This window comes from Carettochelys insculpta, chromosome 14, assembly GCF_033958435.1.
Source record: "Carettochelys insculpta isolate YL-2023 chromosome 14, ASM3395843v1, whole genome shotgun sequence".
Lineage (NCBI taxonomy): Eukaryota > Metazoa > Chordata > Testudines > Carettochelyidae > Carettochelys > Carettochelys insculpta.
In genome coordinates this window covers 44,280,300-44,300,592 of record NC_134150.1, presented here as the reverse complement: position 1 = coordinate 44,300,592, position 20,293 = coordinate 44,280,300, and the positions used below count along the sequence as shown (strand labels likewise).

At 45.7% G+C, this 20,293-nt stretch overlaps 1 long non-coding RNA gene across 1 annotated transcript in view; it reads left to right on the top strand.

Annotated features, from left to right (window-relative positions):
* The window catches only part of LOC142020862 (uncharacterized), a 55,262-nt gene extending 36,335 nt beyond the window's left edge, over positions 1-18,927 (top strand). The window contains exons 2-3 of the long non-coding RNA XR_012647526.1: positions 16,435-16,459; positions 17,613-18,927. This is a non-coding gene — a long non-coding RNA (uncharacterized LOC142020862). The remainder of the gene's footprint in view (positions 1-16,434; positions 16,460-17,612) is intronic.
* The last annotated feature ends 1,366 nt before the right edge of the window (positions 18,928-20,293 follow it).

Here is a 20,293-nt window from a genome sequence, read left to right as displayed (position 1 = left end):
ATTTCTATTCTGCACAGTTGTGGAATAAAGCTTGAAAATATGTGTAATAAAAGCTTAGAAACAAGAAGGGAAATAAAAAGGATACCAACTGTAATGTATTTTTATGGCAAGCTCATGACATTTTGTTGGGAGGTTGGTGGGTTTAACATGAATTCTGAACACTTGCGGTTGGCAATACTGAAGATCCTGCATCACTTTGGAACTGATGTGCATAAAGTGGACATTTTCACACCAATCTGTTGTCTGTGTGGTAAGCTGTTCGGCATGTAAGTGATCTTTCCTTACTCTGCCACCACCACTCCGATTTCTACTTATATACCAAAGACTAAAATATTTCATCACACTTTTCAGCCTGAGAAGCAATGCTGAAATCAGAGATATGATGAAGTGCCTGGCCACGCTACTGAGCTGACCCTTTGCATTAGTGCAGTATGTTCCATCTCCACGTAATGGGATATGCTTGGAGCCAGTGAGAAGGCTGGATGTTCTGACTGTGTCCCTGCTGTCATCCTTCCTTCATCCCACAAGGGAGAGTAGGGAGAGTTCTTCCTATAATCTTGCATATCGTATTCAAAGCTGAGATAGCCTTTCATTGTCAGTTTTTATTTTCTTTAAAATTTCTGGGAATTCATTTTTGTTTAGTAGAAAAAGCTAAAAACAGGTGAAATATCCATGCACAAAATTAGCTTCTCAGTTTTCTGAGTAAATATGGGCACTAATATTGGGGGGTGGTGAGGACAGAAAAAAGCAACAAATGGGGAAAAGTACAACTGCTCCAAGCAAAAGTGGTTTAATACTATGGTTTATTTCATGAACTGTTCATTAACAGCATGCATACACGTGTGGCCGTGTCTATACTAACCCTCCCTTTCAGAAGGTGTATGTAAATACTGTGCATGGGAATATGAATATTCAGAGCTTATTTGCAAAATGGCAGCCACCTGGAACATTGAAAGTGCTGCTTTCAAATTGAAAACTACCTGTGCAGATGGGGTTCCTTTGAAAGGAAACCCTGATTTCAAAAGCACCCTTCTTAAGAAGGGTGGTTTTGAAATTGGGGTTTCCTTTTGAAGGAACCCCTTCTGCATGGCTAGTTTTCAATTTGAAAGCAGCACTTTCGATTCTCTGTGTGGCTGTCAATATGCTAATGAAGTGCTGAATATTCATATCCACTCCTCATCAATATTTCTGATCCACGGCATTTACATATCCCTTCCAAAAGGGAGGGGTAGTGTAGATGCGGCTGTGTGCATGTGTATCTTCCACTACATTGCCGTACTTTAACAGACAGCTTTGCATGTACACGCAGACTGATACATGATTAACATACACACATTTTCTTAATGTGTTGTATTGGATTTTCTTAACATTATCAGTATTTTCATATACTTGAGTGGCCTAAAATTCAGCAGAAAATAGGTGAAAACCAAACAATGGTTACTGTAAAACCTGGGGATTTTTTGGTAAAACATAATAAAAAACAAAAATGACATCCCTTAAATACAGAGAATGAAATGGGGCAAAGAAAGATAAAAGGGGGCCATTAAATACATAGCAAAGGAAAGGAAAGAGAAGTCTCCAGCCACCTGCCCTCTCCTGGAACAGAAACTGGATTAATGAACAAGCGGATACATTTGTTTCGTTTGTTAATTCTTTAACTGGGGGAAATCTGTGGGTAGGGGTCTGAAGCCCCTGAGACTTGGCTTCCCATTTTATTCTCCTTTCCCTCATTCTTTACACATATAGATATAGGTATCTGCCCACCTAAATCTTCCCTCTTTTTTCTCTCTGCCCAGACATTTATTGATTTTATCTTAATATTGCCAAACTCTTGGATTTTTTTCACTGCCTCAATCAACACAGCTTCATGTACTGACTCATGGATTGTATGTGTCTCTGCAGCAGCTCCAGCAGTGCTGTGCAAAAGAGCCAAGATTATGTGTGCCACGTTTTACAGGCACATGTGGTGCGTATATATCTGCTGTAAATAACCTCAGTTTTCACATGGATTATTTAGAATTTCTGATGAAACAGCAGAAATGTCAATGCAGAGTGGGAGCAACCAATCAGCGAGCAGCTTTCTGACCTTTGCCCTTCTCTTCTTCAGCAGACTGCTATTATCTTCAAGGGGAAAAAAAGCCCTCCTTGTCTCTTGTTATATCTTTTTATGATCTAGGATTCTGTTAATAATGACTCCATGTTACATAAAACAGCTACATTAATGTCACCAAGTCCCAAAAGTACTGAATCAACCCGACTCCTTCAGAAAGGAAAAAAGTAACAGATATATGGAAGGCAAAGCCTTAATAAAGGCTCAGCACCGAAAGAAGAGAAGGGCTCTACCAGGCTGCTTTTCCTTCCTATTTGAAATGGGTTATTTAAAGGGCCATGTGGCCAAAGAAGATCAGAGTCTTTGCAAGACAACTGTGCCTGACTGCATGCACCATCAAAGTGAACAAATCAAATGTGTGATTTTAGCTGGTGCTCTAAAGGGCTGCTTGCCCTATTACACTTGCATGCTCCAGACCCAGCTGCTAATGGAGAAAGGAGAGCGGGAGGCTGGGTGGCTTAGTAAGCAGGCGTTCACCTTTTACTGCAACAATGGGAATGCTGGGTCAGACCAGCATCTTCACAGAAATGAATTGTGTGGCCTCTGGTTAGTGAAAAAAGTTGCTCAACTTTCAGCATTGTGCATCTTGCCACAACTGCTTCTGGGTCTAGCCATTTGGGAGAAAAAGCAAAGCCCACTGCAGTAAACCCTTTCATATCCAGCAGCACTGGGACCGGGAGGTTGCCTGATATTCAAATATTCTGGATAATAGAAAGGTATACCTAGCAATCCATAACACTAAAGAAAAACAAGATCTGATATTAAGAAACAAACAAAAATGTAGGCAGGGTACTTTATTTACCAATAACAGTAGTATTGTACCCTGTCATATTATAGGCTAGTGCTACACTCACCCCTACTGCCAGCAGCTTGATGCAAATGAGCAGTCTTGAAAATTCAAAATGTCTATTTATTTGCATATTTGAGCAGCTCATTTGCATATTCACAGCAGAAAACAAGCAGTGAAGACATGATTCTACTGGAAAGCAACCCCCTTGTCTGCAGCTCCTGATCCCTGATTTTTCCATTCTCAAAAAAGATAACTCCAGTGCAGTAGGAGCAGGAGAAGAAAACGCCATTTCCTTTGTGGAGAAAAGTAACAAAGTAGGAAGGGATCTCATGGCATCTTGAACTTGTATTTCTGAATAATTGTGTTCCGTTGGTCAGGGAGTGTCAACTGAACATTTGCTGAAAGTGAAATTTGTCCCCTCGCTGGGTATGTATTAGTGTTTCACTGGCTATCTTCCACTTCTCCATGGATACTGGATTGACATCATATAAATCCCGTATTCTGGCAGCAGCCAAAAACCACTAATTTTTATATTAGCAACATGTCAACATGGAGCTGGTTGGGAAAGCATCTGTTATCTCCTGATTAGGCACTCAAAAATATGGTCGACATATGCTCCTCTCACCCCTTCCCCCTCTCTGAAACATAATCACACAGAGAGTTCAAAACCTCTGGCAAACAGGTATGTCAGTCTTGGTGCCTTTCACAGCTCACTTGCTGGGACTCAGCACACAAGCCAAAACAAGGAGGCATTGCTTATTTTCCAAAGCAAATCTCCTTTCGTGCCATCCCACTGAACTGAAGTTTGTCAGTGACCTGTTAATTCAGCTACAGGCCTTGTAGACAAAGCTAACAAATCAGTTTTGTCGGGAAAGCTTTCAGGCTTTGATGACTGGCAGTTTTTGCCTTGTTTCTTTGTTGTTACAGCATCAGCTATGGAGTTCGATAGCTTCTTACCTTCCACTCTGGGTCAGCATGGAGCCTATTTGGAAATTGAACCTTCACCCATTAATCTAAATCGACTGGGGCATGGTGGGGCTGTTCAATGGCCAGCTCAACATACTACTTCTCTGGCAAACAGCTGAGTGGCTTTAAAAAATGTGCCCACTCCCATTTGTGAAGCTAGATGGGACAATAACTCTATTGCTAATGGTGGAAAAAGAGTTGAAATCAGGCAGGGAAGTAAGATTAGGCATGATTAGTGTGGGCATGCACATAGCACAGGACAAAAGGTAAAGGAATGCCAAGAATCTGCAACCAGGGAATTCTATTCTTCACCTTCCCTGTAGCCCCTGGGGACTGCAGCCCATATGTTAGCTAATAACATTTCCTAAGCAAAGGCAGACATAGCAGGGTGATGGGTTATGGATGAAATGTCATCATTTCCTGGAAGTATTCTGGAATTTGTGTAGTAAGATCACCTTAGCTTTGATTTCAGTAGTTACAGAAGTTTAATTCTCTCATTTTTTAATATGATGCTATCCAAATAAAAGGTGGAGGGGTAGCCTACTGGGCTAGTCTGTGTGCTTGCTTATAAAGCTTTGCTTATGGGTTTGTTTTATTTTAATAGATTCATTTGTACTAGAGTATTTTGGACTGTAATTCAAGGAACCTCTGACCTTGCTTAGGTTAATATCCTCGGGATAGGTACCTTGTTTGTCATGGAGGTAATAATCCCAATCAGGTGAGTGAAACAAATGCACAGAGGTGCCCACAGAACACACAAGCAAACTTACACACTCTTTGTGCTAGTAGTTCATCTACCCTGGCAATGAAAAACATTTGGTGGAAGTGTAAGCTTATCTTACAATTTCCTGGCTTTCTCAGTAACAGAGAGCTACTAGTGCTAGTCTATATACTGTCAAAACACGACAGACCAAAAACTACAAGATCTTTACTAAATATTCATAAATCTGAATACCCAGATGAATACCCAGAGATCAGCTGCTCCAAGATAGGCCCAAAAAAGGCAAGAACAGAACACCACTGGTCATCATCTACAGCCCCCAACTCAAACCACTGCAATGAATTCTTAAAGACCTACAACCTATCCTTAATCAGGATGCCACACTCCAGAAGGCCCTAGGTGACAGGCCTGTTCTCTCCTACAGACAACCTCCCAACCTTATGATGATTATCACCAACAGCCAGAGTCTACACCACATGAACACCAGTCCTGGAACTTTTCCTTGCAACAAAGCCTGCTGCTAGCTTTGTCCACATATCTTTTCTGGAGATACCCTCACTGGACCTAACCAGGTTATTCACAGTATCATGGGTACATTCTCATGTTCCTCTACTAACATCATATATGCCATCATGTGCCAACAAAGAGAAGTTACTCATCTGTAGTAACGATGGTTCTTCGAGATGTGTCCCCGTGGGTGCTCCACAATAGGTGTCGGGCTCGCCCGGCGCCACAGATCGGAACTCTTCTAGCAGTTTCTATTGGATCGCGCATGCGCCGACGCACACCGCTTCCTTGCGCGCCCCCGGCCATGTGCGCGATCCGGTCCCCGCCAGTTCCTTGACCAACCACCTCGGATGCTCCTGAAAAACACCAGACAGAGATCCGAAGCGGGGAGGATGGGCGGGTGGTGGAGCACCCATGGGGACACATCTCGAAGAACCATAGTTACTACAGGTGAGTAACTTCTCTTTCTTCTTCGAATGGTCCCCGTGGGTGCTCCACAATAGGTGACTACCCAGCAGTAACCCAAGTAAGGAGGTGGGTAATCGATTCATGTGCAGCTTGCCCCCGAGAGGACTGCTGTCGACAGATGGGTATCCTCCTCGAATACCTGATGTAGGGCATAATGCTTGGTGAAGGTGTTGTAGGATGACCAGGTCGCCGCTCTGCAGATGTCTTTTAACGCGATGCCCTTGAAGAAGGCTGTTGATGTCGCCACCACCCTGGTGGAGCGAGCCTGAGGCGGGGCCAGCAAAGGGGTCTTTCGAAGCTCGTAGCACATTTTTATACAGGACACAATATGCTTTGAAATTCTGTGTGAAGAGAGGCCTTCCCCCTTTGACCTGGGAGCGAGAGACACTAGGAGCCTGTCCGTTTTCCGGAAGGACTTAGTTCTGTCTATGTAAAAGGCCAACGCCCTTCTCACGTCTAGGAGATGTAGGTGTGCCTCCTTGCTGGAGCTATGAGGCTTTGGGTAAAACGAGGGTAAAACTATTGGTTCGTTAAGATGGAACTCTGAGGAAACTTTTGGAACGAAGGCTGGGTGTAACCGTAAGGTTACCGCCTCCTTTGAGAATACTGTGCAGGGCGGCGTTGCCATCACTGCTGCGAGCTCGCTCACCCTGCGGGCTGACGTAATCGCAAGGAGGAAGGTTGTTTTCATCGTAAGGAGTCGGAGGGATACCGTGGCTAATGGTTCGAAGGGTGGTCCCGATAGCGTGCTGAGCACCAAGTCCAAATTCCACGAAGGCGGAAGTGGTTTTCGAGGGGGGTAAAGATTTATCAGCCCCTTCAAGAACCTTGTGACGATAGGGTGGGCGAATACAGTGGGCCCTTCCTCTGTATGCCGAAAAGCTGATATAGCAGCGAGGTGGACCTTTAGTGAGGATAGAGAAAGCCCGTCTCGTTTGAGGTCCAATAGGTATTCTAGTATTACGGTTATAGGAACGTCAAGGGGAGCTAACTGCTTGGTGGAACACCAGGCTGTAAATTGAGTCCATTTCTGTTCATAAGTCCCCCTGGTGGAGGTCCTTCGGCTACACTCCAGGACTTGTTGTACTCCCTCCGTACACATGCTGTCTAAGGCACTGAGCCATGGATTAACCATGCTTGTAGGCGGAGACCCTGAGGGTGCAGGTGCACTATGGTCCCCTGAGCCTGCGTGAGTAAGTCCAGCGCCACCGGTAGGGGAAGTGGTGGACAATCCGACATGCGCAGAAGCAAGGGAAACCATTGTTGCCGGTCCCAAGTTGGGACTATAAGTATCATGTGAGCTCTCTCCCTTCTGGCTTTCTGCAGAACCTTGTGGATAAGCGTTGTGGGGGGAAACGCGTAGAGTAGAGGGCCCTTCCACGAAATCATGAATGCGTCCCCCAGGGACCCCCGCCCTATTCCTGCTCTGGAGCAGTACTGGGGACACTTCTTGTTGTACTGGGTGGCAAACAAATTGACTTGGGGAAACCCCCATGTACAAAATATGCGCCGTAGCAGGTCGGAGTGGATCTGCCATTCGTGCGTGAGTGCTAAGTGCCTGCTCAGCTGATCTGCCTTCACGTTGTGGGCGCCCGGCAAGTACGAGGCTTTCAACGTTATGTTGTTGGCAATGCACCAGTTCCACAATTGGACTGCTTCCACACATAACGCACGGGATCGTGCCCCTCCTTGTCGATTGATGTAGAACATAGTGGAGGTATTGTCGGTGTTGATCCCGACTACTTTGCCATGCAGGTAATCTCGAAAATGTCTGCACGCGTTGAACACTGCTCTGAGCTCCAGTATGTTTATGTGCAGTGTCTGTTCTGCAAGGGACCATAGCCCTTGCGTCACCTTGCTGCCAATGTGCGCTCCTCATCCTATGTGGGAGGCGTCGGTAGTAAGAAAGATAGAAATTTGTGGTTGGTGAAAAGGCACCCCCACTAGCAGATTCTTGAGATTTTCCCACCACGCTAGGGATCTGCGCACCTCCATCGTGGGCGACACTACCCTGTGGACAGTGTGGGATGCCGGTTTGTAAACACTCGCCAGCTAATGCTGCAGGCTTCGCATGTGTAACCTGGCATTCTGTACCACAAACGTCGCTGCCGCCATGTGCCCCAACAGCTGCAGGCACATTAGGACCGGCACCGTGGGGCTGTATGTGATGACTTGCACCAGGGAGTTGATGGTGCGGAAGCGGGTGTCGGGCAGGTCTACTCTTGCTGTGATAGAGTTTATGTGTGCCCCTATGAACTCTATATCTTGTGTGGATTCAGTCTTTGACTTTGCGAGGTTGATAACTAGGCCTAGCAAAGTAAACGTGTTCGCGGTGATGTGTATCATGCGTAAGACCTCTGCCTTTGAGGCCCCTTTCATCAGACAGTCGTCCCGATATGGGAAAATAAACACCCCCTGTCTGTGCAGGTAGGCTCATACCACTGCCAGGGTTTTGGTAAAGACTCTGGGTGCCGAGGATAGGCCGAACGGAAGAACCCTGTACTGGAAATGTTCCCTGCCGACCGTGAAGCGGAGGAAGCGTCTGTGTGCCGGGTGGATTGTTATATGAAACTAAGCATCTTGTAAGTCGAGGGCTGCAAACCAGTCTCCATCATCCAGTGCCGTAAGTATGGAGGCAACTGTGATCATACGAAAGCGTTGCTTGCGCAAGTAACGGTTGAGGCCCCGTAGATCCAAGATCGGCCTCCAGCCTCCTGTTTTCTTCTCTGTTAGGAAGTAGCGTGAATAAAAACCTTTCCCTTGGAATTGTTCCGGCACTCTTTCCGCAGCCCCTATGAACATGAGGTGATCTACCTCCTGCTTGAGCCTCGCCTCGTGGGCAGCGTCCCTGAGATGAGGCCTGGCAGGAGGCTTTGTCGGTGGAAGTGACTGGAAAGGGATCGTGTAACCCGTGGCTATAATTTCTGGCACCCATTTGTCTGTGATGATCTTTTGCCATTGGAAGTGGAACGGTTTGAGGCGATGATGGAACATGAGATGAGAGTGGCACTGAGCGATGGTGTTGATAGTGCAGCCCCCGACATACCCGTCAAACTTGCTGTCTCTGGGCCTGCCCCGAGGGTGTACAGCTTTGTTGAGAACGTCGCCTGGGAGTCCTGTATTGCTGCTGCTGTTGATGGCACCCTTGGTCATAGCCTCGCTGATATTGAGCACGCTGTGGTTGGTAAGCATAGCGTCTTTGCTGAGGATAAAATTTCTTCTTCTTGTATGGGGGAGTATAAATACCCAAGGTCCTAAGAGTGGCCCTCGAGTCTTTGCTGGAGTGGAGGACCGAGTCGGTTGAGTCCGCAAACAGCTTTTGCTTATCAAAGAGAAGATCCACGATCTTCGCCTGCAGGTCCCTGGGGATACCAGACATCTGGAGCCAGGATTCCCTACGCATTAGCACTGCTGCAGCCATTGAACGTGCCGCTGTGTTTTGGTTTGATAGATGTGCCGCGTAATTTGCCATTCTCAATAATAGGGTAGAGGAGGAATATACCTTCCTGCCAAACAGCTCTAGCTTCTTAGCATCTTTATCCGACCCCCCCGACTTGTACTGAGACGTCTTCGACCTCTGCTGGGACAATTCGACCACCAAAGAATTGGGCTGCGGGTGACTAAAGAGGAACTCCATGCCCTTGTCTGGGACGAAGTACTTCTTATCCGCTCTCTTGTTTGTAGGCAGCATAGAGGCCGGGGTCTGCCATATGTTAGTGGCTGACTCCATAATGGCTTCGTCCAGCGGGACAGCGATTTTAGATGAAGCCGGGGTCTCAAATTTTTCAGGAGTTTATGATGCTTCTCCTGCACCTCTGCTATTTGAATGTCCTGCGGAAAGCTACTCTTTTGAACAGCTCCTGGAATTGTTTAAGGTCATCCGGGGGGGAAACATCCCCGGGGGCCATGGCCTCATCTGGGGAGGATGAGGAGGAACCACTGGGGTACACCTCCCTCAAATCCTCTGGCTCCCGAGTTCGGTGATATGCTTGCTCCCTGGAGGACTGTGAAGGGAAGTCTTGGGATTCTGGACCTAATTCCCCCTGAGACAACTGTGTTCCCGTCCCAGAGCAAGAGTGTATACGGGAGTATTGACTAGTAGCAGGGGAGGACCTGCCCTTGGATCTAGACCTGCGGTGTCTGTGTTCAGCATGATGAGGATGACCATAGCAGCATGGGCAAGGGCCCAGTGATGGAGACCTGGACCACGATCGGGAAGTGTACCCATGATGTCTGGGAGAGCAGGACCTCCACAACAACATAGATAGTGGTGAAGCTGGTTTGTGATAGTACTCAAGGGGATCCATGCCCAGAAATGGTGAAGGTGGCCCAAGCCACGGTGAAATTGGTTGGAGGAATGGGGAAGGACGCCCTAAATAAGCCAGTGGAGTTACAGCCCATCGGTGCGGCGTGTGTAATTCGGGGGGGGGGGGGGGCGGTGCTAAGAGATAAGGGCAGCGCGGCCCTGCCTGGAGATGGGCTGCGGTGCCGAGTTTTTGTTTTTGCCTTGCCCCTCCCCTGCGGGGTGGGCGCCGCCCCTTCCTGTGCCAGGGATCTCGGCCCCGTTGTCGGTGCCGCGCTCAGCACAGTCAGCGGCGGTGCCGCGCGGGTAGCTTCCTCCGGCGCCGATAGGCTCCGTGCTGGGTGCCCCTGCGCCGTTGGCGCCGCCGATTCCAGTGCTTGCCTCGCTGGCACTCGCGGCGCCTTCCGTGCATCCTGTTGTGTAATCGGAGGCTCAGCCTCTGCCACGTGCACTGCTGCACTGCTGCTTTCATCAGCTCGCAGCTGGGGGCTCTGCGTTCCACTCGTCCTGCCCGCTGGGCCCGCCGGCAAGGATTGAGCTGGGGAGAGTTTCCTCCTCTTCTGCACCGGGGGTCAAAGAGGCTGCCTTCCTTTTATGCAACCCAGAGGGCCCTTCTGTGTGAGGCTTCTCCGGCAGTTCCGGCTGGAGAGCCTTATCAAACAAGATCATTTTGAGCCTATCTCTCTGTCTTTCCTGGTCCTGGCTGCAAGCTTAGCGCAGTGGGAACACTTCTGGGTAATGTGTGATTCTCCCAGGCAGCGAATGCATTCACTATGCCCATCGGAGCCCGGCATAGCCTCGCGGCATGACTCACACTTCTTAAACGCCGAGGAGGCCATCGCGGTGAGTCTTTACTGTTAATAGGGTACTTAGCCACTAATCAGTGCTTTCTAAACCAAAATAACATTCACCGGCCTGCGGGGCAGTGGACGGCTTAACTAGCCTTCTTGTCCGCCCCTCTCTCCTTCGTTCCTCTTCTTTCTGCTGTCTAATATTCTCTTTCTTTCTCTTTTTTTTTTTTTGATAGTGACAAAAACAGACAAACTACACATAAAAACAACTATCTTATTTGTCTCTGGCTTTAGCTGGAGCAGATTCCATCTGCAGCCGATGGCGGTTGAGAAGGAACTGGTGGGGACTGGATCGCGCACATGGCTGGGGGTGCACAAGGGAGCGGCGCACGTCGGCACATGCGCGATCCAATAGAAACTGCTAGAAGAATTCCGATCTGCGGCACCGGGAAAGCCCGACACCTATTGTGGAGCACCCACGGGGACCACTCGAAGAAGAATGCCCAGACGCATCGTATACTGGACAGACTTCAAACTCCCTTAGACAAAGAGTTAATGGGCACAAAACAGACATAAAAACCACTCCTGATCCACAAACCTGTTAGTCGGCATTTTAATGGAGTGGGCCATTCTGTTAATGACTTAAAATTTTGCGTGTTACTGAAGAAGACGTTTCACAACACTCTTGAAGGAGAGACTGCCAAACTCTCTTTTATATTCAAATTTGACACATTAACACGTGGTTTGAACCGGGATGGGAATTTTCTGAGTCACTGTGGCTACGTCTACACGTGAAGCCAACATAGCAACATCGAAATAGGCTATTTCGATGAGTAACGTCTACACGTCCTCCTGGGCTGGCAACGTCGATGTTCAACTTCGACGTTGCGCGGCACCACATCAAAATAGGCGCTGCGAGGGAACGTCTACATGCCAAAGTAGCACACATCGAAATAAGGGTGCCAGGCACAGCTGCAGACAGGGTCACAGGGCGGACTCAACAGCAAGCCGCTCCCTTAAAGGGCCCCTCCCAGACACAGTTGCACTAAACAACACAAGATACACAGAGCCTACAACTGGTTGCAGACCCTGTGCCTGCAGCATGTATCCCCAGCTGCTGCAGCAGCAGCCAGAAGCCCTGGGCTAAGGGCTGCTGCCCACGGTGACCATAGAGCCCCGCAGGGGCTGGAGAGAGAGCATCTCTCAACCCCCCAGCTGATGGCTGCCATGGAGGACCCGGGAATTTCGACGTTGCGGGACGCGGATCGTCTACACGGTCCCTACTTCGACGTTGAACGTCGAAGTAGGGCGCTATTCCGATCCCCTCATGAGGTTAGCGACTTCGACGTCTCGCCGCCTAACGTCGAAGTTAACTTCGAAATAGCGCCCGACGCATGTAGCCACGACGGGTGCTATTTCGAAGTTAGTGCCGCTACTTCAAAGTAGCGTGCACGTGTAGACACAGCTTATAAGGGCTCGTTTGCATATTTGGCTTAATCCAAGTCTTGACTTCCCCCGCCCCTTCTGCCCCTCTACTCTCTGATTTGCTCACCTTGATCATTTTTTTTTCTGATTTGTCCACCTTGATTACTGTTTTTGGTTCTCTGTGCCTTAAATATTGAGTCTGTTCTGGTCTGGCTATGGTCTGAAGAAGTGGGTCTGTCCCACGAAAGCTCACCTAATAAATTATTTTGTTAGTCCGTGAGGTGCTACTTGACTGCTTTTTTGTTCTGGCTTTCTCAGTTTATATTGCAAGTGCTGCTTAGGTATTCATGTATGCTTAGTTTTTATTTTTTTAAATATAATAAATTGTGTTGTTTGGTCTCTTGCCTAAATTCTCATTGAGATAGAATTGACCAAAACTTTTGGCTTTGGGCTTTCTATCAGGAGACAGTGATATCACGTTAAAGGAACCAGGCATCTTCACAAGAAGTAGATACATTAATTAATATTTTTCTTTCAATTTGCCTTGCTATTTCTTTAGATTTTATTTTTAAATTATGTGGTTAGAGCGCTAGGCGTCACTTGAAATTCTCTGGTTTTGTTAGGTTGGATCGCAGTTGGTATGTTCTTTAAAAAGGTAAGACAACAATCATTTATTTAGATTGGTGTGGTACAGTGTAGGTCAGCCTGCTAAACCTCTATTAGTGGAGCAGAAATCTGGCTTAATAAACAGAAGTGGGAGACAAGTAACACTCATTCTTCTAACAAAGATCCTTTTAAGAGCTATGGTAAATCTTGCTGACTTCTCAATTACATTAAAAGCCTGCTGAGATGAAGGCAAGGTAGTGTGATCTGCTGGACTGTGCACGTGTTTCGAAGCAAAGTGCTTCTGAGTGCTAATCCTGCTGTGGTTGCCAACTCCCTTCATTGCCTCAGATGAATCATTTAATATCTCCATGTCTCTGTTTTCAGATCTGTAAAATGGAACTACTACCACTAACCTCCTGGGGCATATGGGATTAATTTGAGAATAGCTGAAATCATTGTGTAAGTGCTAGGTATTTATTATGAACACAGTTGGGAGTGACATAGGGGTTGGCTTGTGGTTTTATTATTTACATTATTTATACCAGGGTAGCACTCAAAACATGCAAGGCATTTTCCAAATACAAAGGAAGATACAACCCCTTTCTTGAGAGCAAATAGTTAACAAAGAGAAAGATGAGAAGGGGAAAGCGATACAACACAGAGAGGTATCAGAGTGTCATAGTCATATGGAACTGGAAGGGACTTTGAGAGGTCATCAAGTCCAGTCCCCAGCCCTCACAGCAGAACCTACCGCCAGTCCTGACAGAGTTTTGCTTTACATAAAATATGCAAAATTCCCTCCTGCATCCTCTCACCACAAGTCAGAGTACTTATCTTTCCCAGCATCCTCCTGTGTCCTTATTCCTCTCCTTTCCATCCGCCAGCTCACTCCCTTCACATAAAGGAGCAGTTCATTCATGAGGTCAACACATGAAACATGCAAGCGGAAGACAGTAATCTTCTTCTTAGTAACCACATGGGTAGGACAAAAGACATTCCAGGTTGGGCACCAGGCCACTCCAGCTCAAACATGTCACTAACTGCCAAGGAGAACAATGAACATGAGAGCATCCTTGGGAGCTGGTTAGCATACTCAGGGAGCTTTTGGAGCTCACAGCTGCAAACTAAAGAAGTGGACTTCAAAGAAAAAAGATCAATATTTGATTCCTGATTAAGAAACTAACTGGTAATTAGATTCTATCCTGGACCTTCCTTAGCACAAGATAGAGAGGCCCGCTCACTCTCACAGACAGTAGGCTGCTTGCATACACTTGCCACCTGCCATCCCATAAGTACACACAACTGCACAGACACACACAGAGTATCAAACACACCCCAGATGATGCAGGCATGTCCTCTAGTGGACCTTCAAATCGCCTGAGTGAGGTTGACAAAAGTGCTCTTTTATTAATGATAGGAGCGTGAGACAAAGGTGCCTTGCTGGTTTAACTCCTTAAAGAGTTTACTGGGAGAAAGAGCTTTTCTTTCTTTCTTTTCTTCTTTTTTTCCCCTTTCTTTCTTTCTTAAATCCTTTCTATCGGCTGGCCCAGCAACCTTATGGAAACTTCTCTCAAGTGCAGCTTATTGAGTTTGGCACTCAAATTGCTCCCAGAGCCTAGTGGATATTCCTTCAGATGTCTAACAAGTGTCGAACACAACTGAGGTTTAGAGAGACACAGAAATCAATACTGCAGCTTCCACCAGTCACACTGAGGGATTAGTCATCCCAACGTAAAGCACAGACAGCTGAATAAGAGAATCATGAGTCTGAATAACCTAAGAGGTTTATGAAGCTAGAAAGCAGCCCATGTCCCTGATAAACCTCCAGTTGGCCTGGAAAAAAAAGGAGACTAGGAAAACATTCACTTAGCTTTCACCCCTTGAGTATCAGTGGGGGCAGGTCTTAGACCTCAAGGGGTCAACAACAGCTCTCTCAGGAAGGACTGTGTAGCATAGTGGGCAAAGTGACCATTTGGATTCTATGCTGTCACAATGAGATTGTCAACTTTCTCCAAATTTTTAACATGTTCTATGGCTTTGTGCCACAGGTGTTTATGTGACATATTCCAGCTCAGAAATCTGAAAAGGGACAATTTTTACAATAAGTTACTAAAAAAGGTGATGGATGCCAGCCAGATACACATGAAAGAAACCGAATCATTGGACTTAGAACTGTATTTGTAGTAACATGGGAAGAGAGGGAGAGGAAGACAGATGACTGCAAGGCTCTTGCTGTTCAGAGTACCCTTGACTGAAATGGTACCCACAAATTTCCAGTGAAGAAAAAGAAGTACTGAGATATTAATTCCTCCTGCTAAATACTTTTTCTTTTGGAAAAACCCGGATCTTTTGATCTCCTGAACATGGTGCAAAGACTGTTTGGGAGGGTATGGCTGAGATGGTGTGTTAGGAAGGAATTGATGCTGTTGTTTTGAATCCCTGCCTGGTTAACATTCTTCAGTTTTTGTTGTTGGGGAGTGGATTTGGTTGATCTCTACCTGTGTCAGGGTTCTTTTACAGATAAGGAACCTTCTTCCTTTCATTTAAATTGCAGTGAAAAAAATAAAATAATCAACCAGACTCAGGAAGCTGTGTTCAGAATGCTTGTAATGTGCAGTGGGGCAGCTGTCATATATTTAGATCGTTTGAGAGAACACAGGTATGGATCTTTTCTCCTGATGACCATTACAATCTTTAATGTCTCTGAAGTTTAAAATCCTGCACAGGATATCTTCCTGAATAAGGGTATTAGCCAACCCTTCCCCAAGCTCTACACAGAACCAAAGTTACACAGTGTACTTCACTCTCTTTGAAACAATATGGATTGTCAGTGGAAATTGCCATTTAATTCTGTGAATGCAAATTAATTCCCTAGAGTCAACAAAAAGGTGAAAAATCAGAAAAAATGAATAAATTTTTTTTATAACTTGGGAATTTTTCAGTAAAAATTGGTTTAAAGTGAAAATGAAGAGGGTTATCTCTTCACTATTGTCCTGTCTCCTAGCACATCCAGTTAATTGGAGACAGCAGCGGTGGTGAGTTCTGAGGTGAGCACCTATGTTACTCTATGGGGTACTCTATGCTTTAGGAGCTGATCTGAGAGCCTCCCTCCAAATTTAATTTCACGTATATCATTGAACATCATTAGATGGCAAACCTGGATTTTCTACCACTTTACTTGAGATTCAGATTAGTAGCCTAGAAAGGAGAGGCCCTGTATGCCATTGCTCTGTCACCTATGACCTTACAGAGGTGAGTTCTGAGCTGCATGTCAAACCTTTCCAATTGCTTTAGTCCTAATTTAGGACAATCCAACAGTTTTCTTACAAAGCTTTCTCAGTGGAGATACAAAACATCAGCTGTCTGTAGGCAAGGTGGAAGCCATGCCAGAACCACGGCTGACCCATTGATATAACTCTGACACCATAAGGATGGAGTTCTGGCTTGGGCTCATATGAAATCAAGCTCTAACCACTGAGGTTATGTTGAAATTTTGCACCCATTAACCATGCTGTGGATCCCAGTGAATCTGCCACTTACCCTGACCCTTTACTGCAGATGCTATCCTGAAGCCTTGGCTCACAGACTGACAGCCCTGTCACTCTGTGGGTGCCATACTTAAAAGGCTGGTTAGCTCTATGCATGCTGGAATAACATAATCTTAATCTTGCTGATGACAAGCCTATTAAATACCTGCTCAAGCTCACTGAATTTGTAAGTAAAAGCCTTTTCTCTTCTCTATTTTAGAGAGCAGTGAGGTCAACTTGCTCAGGTAAGGTTTTAGCATATTATTCTGTGCTGAGATCAGTGGGTGTGTTTCTCCTCCAGCCAGGGGAGTATAGCTTTGTGTGTGTGTGCATGTGTGTGTGTGTTTCCCCTCCAGCCAGAGGAGTATAGCTCTGTGTGTGTGTGTGTGTGTGTGTGTTTCTCTCTAGCTAGGGGGTATAGTTTTGTATGTGTGTGTGTGCTTCCCCTCCAACGAGGGAAATATAGCTGTGTATGTGTGTGTGTTTCCTCTCCAGTCAGGGGAGTATTGCTTTGTTTGGGTGTATGTGTGTGTGTGTGTGTTTCCCCTCTAGCCAGGGGAGTATAGCTCTGTGTGTGTGTGTGTGTGTTTCCCCTCCAGCCAAGGGAATATAGCTATCTGTGTGTATGTGTTTCCCCTCTAGCCAGGGAAGTATAGCTCTGTGTGTGTGTGTGTGTGTGTGTGTGTGTGTGCGCGTGCGCCCCCATCCCCAACTAGTATTTTCCTGGACATTTACCACAAGTACGAACACAGGCACTAGCCCCCAGTGTTTCTCCACCCAGAACTCTCCCTGCCCCCTCCCATCAGCACTCCTTATCTAAGGCAGCATGTCACTGCAATTTTATGGTCAACATTACCGACTAAAGTCCTCCTTTGAACCAATCAAACTGCACTGAATACGTCAGAGAGAAGCCAAGCTTTCAGCAAGAAGCTTGCTTCCTGCATTGTGCTGCCTGACCCCCTCCACCAGCAGCCATCATAAATCTGCCTTACCTGATGGGAGATGGGCTTTTTAGGATCTCTCAGGGTGCTTTGAGGTAGCACTGCTATGAACTCTGTGCCACAATAAATAATGCTACCTGCAATATGTCTTTGGGAACGTGTCAGCAGCGGCTGTCCTGCCATGAATTTTTATTCTTTTGCCGTCTGGAAGATAGATTCCAGATACAGCATTTCCCCGCACTTAGTGTCAGATCTCTTTACCCCTTTGCCCCGGCAGAATGACAGGGACCACAAATAAAATAAAATAATAAAAAAGGAGCACAGAAAAATGGCCTGAGAGTAGAGAGAAAGCACTGAACTCACCTCTCTCTGCAGCTGAGCAGCTTCAGAGTTGACAGCAGTGCTGCATGACAGGAACAAAGCTGGATTGGAAGAAGGTATTTTTTGTATCATACAGAATAAAGCTTTTCTCAAGGGGCTTCTACAGAAAAGGATCTGAAGAGAAACCTTACAGAGAAAGAGCAAAACACACACTTCCAGGAAAGCATGGAAAGAGGGTTCCACGTGCCATCATCATAACTTTGTGAACAGATGTGCCCATGATGTGGAAAGCATAGCACTGCTCCAAATGAAGGTTGTCTTGGTGAGATCAGAGCCTGTGCCAGAAGAGATGGAGAACGTAATACAGGGATGCTGGTCTCATTGGTCTAAAAACTGAAGACTGGGAAAGGACTGAAATGAGCAGTATGGGGATGAAGTATATGAAATCAATTTACAATATGAGGTCTACTCTCTCCAGCAGAAATTAACTGTCATGAGACTTTTATAATCCACTCACACTAACTCATACCTCTTCAATTTACAGAAGTAAGCACACTTGGTAAATGGGGATATCATTGGTGGGATTAAAAAACGGGTTCTCACATCCTTTACCATTTTACAAGTAAGTGAGCTATTACCAGTTGTAGCAATACGCCCAGTTTGGAATATGTGAAATACCTGCTCAAACAGCAATAACTTATTTATCCATAAAACCTGTATCCATTGTGGTCCATCTCTATACAAGATTTAAAATGGCACTTCCAGCTAAATATGACATCATAATGCACCTGGAATTTCTCATCCTGTCTATTCCTTTTTTTCCAGCTCAGTGAGTTATATAAAGATAAAATATTGCCCATCTGCTTGCCCCCACTGAATGCTGCCTAAACGGTTATTTGAGAGTAGTGTCTCACCTTATTTCAAAGAGTTATTTTTTCTTCTTCTTTTGCCCTTAGGAAAGTACCAAGATTCACATTCCCCAAATCTGAGCTGTATTAGGATCCATACTTTAATGGCAAGATTCACACCCCTAGCCTAGAAATGTAGTAGGAGCTGCACATGTGTGTTCTAGCATGAGTTGTCACAAGGCAGCCATCAAGCACTTGAAAATGTGTCAACGACCTCTTGCCAGGTCCATTTCCTTAGCTTCTGAGTGCAGTACAATCAGCTCACCAGTACACCTATTCCCAAACTCACATTATAAAGCACTACTATTGTGGTTAGAATATGATTATATGGCAACAATAACTAAACCACCTCGCCTGACCTTCACTCTATTTTGTTAATTGCACTTTCACCAGTCCATCTGAAAATTCACTAAATGCACACTGCTGAGCTGCAGTGGGTCAGAAGGACCTCATCCCAAACCGGTTTCACCCCCAAAGACTTCAGACGCTGCTTTTGCCACACAGCAGACTTAATGTGCAGATGATTTACAAGGTCGTTGACAAATGCAAGTATTGATCGGGTATTAAAGTGTCTTGTGATTAATATAGCCTTCGAAGTAATTAGTGCAGAAGATCTCGTATCTCAACATGTTTAAATAATGTATCTGCGGACACATAGGCCCCCTGTCAGTCATACTGACTGAGGCCAAACATTATATCACCTGACAACTAATTTGGAAATTGGGCTTCTTGCCTGCTGCATATCTTTCAAAACCAGGAGCTCTCTCCTAATTGCCCAAGGGTGACCTATATTTAGAGTCTTGGAATTCACTCGGGGTGGTGTGTGTGAAAACTGGGGCCTGGGGGGCAGAGGCTGCAATTTTGACAACAGAAGTGAACCCCAGGAGGTAAAACAGAGGGCTGGAAAGAGTTAGAGAAGGACACCTTTGAGGTTACATGCAAACAACTCACACTCAGTCTAAATGGCCTGAATGGAAGGGCCTACTGCATTCTGTTCCCATATCTGATTCTCATATCTGATTATGGGATGTCGTAGCTTGGTTAAAACTGCTCATCTTGGAAACAGTACTTTCTGACTTACAAGGAAACGCACAAGCTGAGCTGGAAGTAATTTCTCTGGAATGCCCCACACATTATGTTCGAGGAGGAGCTGCTGGAAGTTAACCCCAGCTGAAATAATTTCTGAGTCTGACACTGGCAGGCTGGTGTTCACTCCATTCGTGCTATCCCAAACATTTAAGGCAGTACGGCTTAGTTTAATGGGAGGATGATTTTGGACACCTCCTTATTCAGATTTGGAATTATCTTGATCTTCACTAACCCACCTTGCTTCTGGAACTTGTGTTAAATGAAGTCTCAGAAAATGGTGAGCCTTCTGCCCTCTCCAATTGCACAGGGTCTGGTATGCCATTGAACTGTCTTGCTCCCATAGTCGCAGTAAGAAAAATTTGAGCTCAAGAGAGCCATCCAAATGACATTACTGCTATGACCTGGAAGTTCTTAGTTTGAATATTTCTCAAAGGACAGATTCTCTGAACATTTCTCTTCCATTTTTCACAGAAAACGAGAGTAACAAATTATATATCCTTCAAGATGGAAGGACAACAATCTCTGTGTTGAAATCATACCAACTGGAGATGGCAAAGGTCTATTTTCTCACCATGTTGATGGCCTGCAAATGTATGATTGTTCTCTCCAGTGTATTCTCCAATATTTTATCTAGTTGATTTAAATTACTCAGAGATAAAGTTTCTGTCTTGTCCCTTGTGAGACTATTTTACAACTTAATAGACTTAAGCATTAGGAAATGTTTGGCCTACATTTTCATTGGCCCAATTTCATATTTAAACCTAGTTATCCAGGAATGGACGATCTTAAATAATTCCTCTGCTTTTTGACAAGCCTCTAG